Genomic DNA, 3,932 nt, shown 5'->3' with positions numbered 1-3,932 from the left:
ATTGAAAAGCTGATGTTATAGAATTCCAAATGTTCCAGGTTCCAACCACAAGCCACCACCAGAAGAGACACTAGTAGGTAATAAGCGCAACTTACTCTTGTTTCCCAAAATGGTTTGTTTGCTTCCTCCCCCACCCCCTTCGCGTCTGCCAGGCTACGGAATTAACACTTTGTGAGTGACACACGCAAGCAGCTGGCCTGAACTACATGGAGCATCTGGAACCAAGGTCTCCGTCATAGATTCCCCTACGATTGAGCCCAAAGCACCGAAACACTTAACCCTTTTCTAGACCTGGAAGTGTGAGCATGTTTACTTCTTCTATTTAGGGCTCCTTCACCCACTTTTCTCTGGGAAGATTTCGCCATTCACCTGAGAGTGTGACAGAGATGGAAGGCTGCTGCGTTCGCTCCCAAGCTGAGAACACCTGTGAGGGCAACTGTGGCTGCCCCTTGACCCTCCTCCTCCGAGCAGACCTCGGCCGGCCCGGTTCCCGGCCCCCGCAGGTCCTGTCGTCCCCGGGACTCCCACTTACTTAGACTTGCTCTTAAGCTGCGCAGTAGGGTACGAGCAAGAAACCGGGTACCGCGTAGCAGTTTCCACCCGCGCCTCTTTCGTCGCTCTTCATCCTCTTTCTCCAGCAGAGGGGCAGCCGCCGTCGCCACGGTCTACTCCAGAGCTCCAGCAGCGCCGCTCTCGGCTCCTCCACTTCCGGCTCACGCTCAGGTGTCGCCTGCAAATGCCACCGCCGGCTCCCACATAACCTGCTCGCCGCCTTCCTTCCCCGAGTGGAAACCAGCCTGCACTCCCGAGCATGCGCAAACCCTGCGACGTAGGACGCCCCCGAGCCAAGGCGGACGGTGGCTCAGATGGAAAAGATACCTCCTGCTCCTTACTTGCGGGAACGCACAAAGCGCGCTGGGAGGTAGGAAAACTGCTTGCCGCTGCGTGTTGCGGATGTGTTCCACCAAGGATCCGTCATGCATGTGCTCGCAATGGTCCCAGAGCAATACCCCACGACTCTCTCCGTTACACACTGGAACACTTTGGAACACTGGAAATGGCCTTAGGCCTTGCCCTTACTGGCTTTGGAGCTAAAGACTCAAACCTGAGGCTGGTATAGATGTACGAGCCTTATGACCTTGGTGTCCTCATCAGATCTCTCGTCGACGCAATTGCTCCTTCTGGTTTCAAAGTCAATTGTTCATAGTATTTGCTTAGGTTAGTATGTATTTATCACATACATATAATGCCAATTATACAATTATAAGCAGATGCCACATGCATTAATAGAGTTCCAGTTATTACGTGTTTATAGAAGTTTTAGGATTATACTCTATTCAGATACAAAAATAAGAAACTGTTTACTGTGTTATACTGTCCCATGTTGTTAGGTGCCATCAAGTCTGAGTCTAGCTATAGCAACCCTAAGAACAATAATACAGTGACTGGAAGGGTGGACTTGAGGAAGTCAGAAATAATGAGGATAGTAAAGGAGGCTGGGTTCATATCTACTGTTCATAGGGTCACTATATGTCATAGTTGACTCAATGACACTTAACAGCAATGCAGATGATAGGAAAAAAGGTTATTTAATTCGTTGAAATAATTTCAGAAAAAGAGTTCAAAAAATCAATCTTTAAAAAGATCCGTATATGTTGTATAGCTTAATTCTTCTAATGGAATGGTTTTTAGAACCCAAAGAAATACAAGTAAATTCTAGCTACTTAGGTGGTTAAGTGGTAGAGAGTTGTGCTGCTAACCAAAAGGCATGAAGTTCCAATCTCCCCACTGCTCTGCTGGAGAAATATGGGCAATCTCCTCGGGTGCGATTTTACTGCCTCTGAAAATCTGCTGGAAGGTCAGCTCTGAGTCATTTCCCACTCATCAGTACATAAGAACAACAGAGGAGCTCTGCGATGCAATTTTTGTAGGAGAAATTGTGTCCAGCTGTTGGAATTTTTATGAGTAACAGACCAGCAGCCAGGAAATTAAAAGGCGCATTGCCATGGGAAAGTCTGCTGTTAGGGACCTCTCCAAAGTGCTGAAGAACAGTGGTGTCTCTCTGGAGACTAAGGTGCGTCTGATACAGGCCATGGTCTTCGCAATCACCTGTTATGCATCAGAGAGTTGGACAATGACCAAGGAGGATAGAAGGAGAATTGATGCCTTTGAGCTGTGGTGCTGGAGAAGAGTATTGAGAATACCATGGACTGCTAGGAAAACAAACAGATTTGTCCTGGAGAGGGTTAAACCGGGTGGCTCCTTGGAGGCAAGGATTCTGAGGCTCCATCTAACTTACTTTGGACATGTTGTGAGGAGAGACCGGTCCTTGGAGAGGGACATCATGCTTGGGAGGGTGGAGGGACGGCGCAGGAGAGGAAGGCCCTCTATGAGGTGGATTGATTCAGTGACTGGGATAATTGGGATGGGAGTGTCAGAGACAGTGCAATTGGCACAGGACAGAGCAGAGTTTAGGGCTGTTGTACATAGGGTCGCTATGAGTCGCAGGCGACTCGACGGCACATAACAACAACAACAACAACAGAATAATTGCAGAAGCGGAAGTTCTATTATAGCCATTTTTCTCTTTTTATCTTTTCTTAACCTAGATTGTATCAGAAAGTTTTCTATTAGAGGTATATGTAGGGTTTTGGGTGCTTCAACTTAGAACACTTTTTAGGATTCTTCTGAAACAAATAATACAAAGTTATTTTATTTTTGTAAATTTTGCAAAAGCACGCCACTATGGGAACACGTTGCTAAGATCTTTCCTACAATCTTGGAAGTAGACATAAAAATGAGATCATAAAGTTCTAGTTTTATTACTTTTATAATCAATACCCTATGCACTTTCTATTGTTGTTTATGGATACTTGCCTCCCCCAGTTGTTTCTTCTCTATTTTATGTACCCTACTCTTTATAGTTGAGGCCACCACCTTCTCTGTGGGAGAAGGCTGGACAATCTCCTCTCGTGTATTTAACTGTGAAAACCCACTAGAAGATCAGCTATGGGTAAGTTCTAACTCTGGTACATAACAACAACAACAACAGTTGGAGATGAGTGCTAGAGATCTCATGGACTGCTAAAAGAACAAACAGATATATCTTGGAGAAGTTACAGCCAGAGTGCTTTTTTGGAGGCAAAGATGATAAAGCTTCGTCTTACGTACTTTGGGCATGTTGCTTAGGAGAGGTTATTTGTTGGAGAGAGACATCATACTTTCGAAGGTAGAAGAACAGAAAAAGAGATGAAGACCCTCAAACAAGTCGGTGGGCCGTGACTTCAGCAATGGGCCTTGAGTGTTTCAGAGATTGTAAGAGTGGCACGAGATAGGACAGGGTTCAGATTTGTTGTTCACAGGTTCAGTGTGAGTCATACTAGACTCAGTGGCACCTAACAACACAACAGTAACCTGGTGGTAAGGAGTTGCATTGCCAACCCAAAGGGATGAAATTCGAGTCCTCCAGCTGCTTCACAGGAAAAGGATGGGCAATCTTCTGTATGATTTACAGCCTCTGATAACCTGCTATATATCAGTTCCAACTCAATGACACATAACAATAACAACTTTATATCAAGAAGGAAGGCAGAAAAAAAGAAAAAGAGAGAAGAGGAGGGGTGTGGTGGAGGAAAAAGAGAAAATGTATCTTGCTTGTAACCTGGAGCTCCAGGAGAAATCCTTAGGGAGTTGCATGGCTACCCTAAAGATGATTGGTTCAAACACAGCGGCTCCATGGAAGAAAGATGGGCAACCTCCTCCCATGCAATTTGCTGCCTCCAAAAACCCACTGGAAAGTCATTTATGAGTAGACTCCAACTCAATACTAACGAGTTTGAGAATTTTGGAAGTTCTCAGTAATAGCTTCCCATCACTCATCATCTAGTAAGTGCCAGAATCTAAGTTGGTTCATTTACGAAAATAACTAATTA

The sequence above is a fragment of the Elephantulus edwardii genome, unplaced genomic scaffold, assembly GCF_000299155.1.
Source record: "Elephantulus edwardii isolate Elephantulus edwardi_28Jun2011 unplaced genomic scaffold, EleEdw1.0 scaffold00147, whole genome shotgun sequence".
Taxonomy (NCBI): Eukaryota; Metazoa; Chordata; class Mammalia; order Macroscelidea; family Macroscelididae; genus Elephantulus; species Elephantulus edwardii.
Note: the sequence above shows the minus strand (reverse complement) of the source record.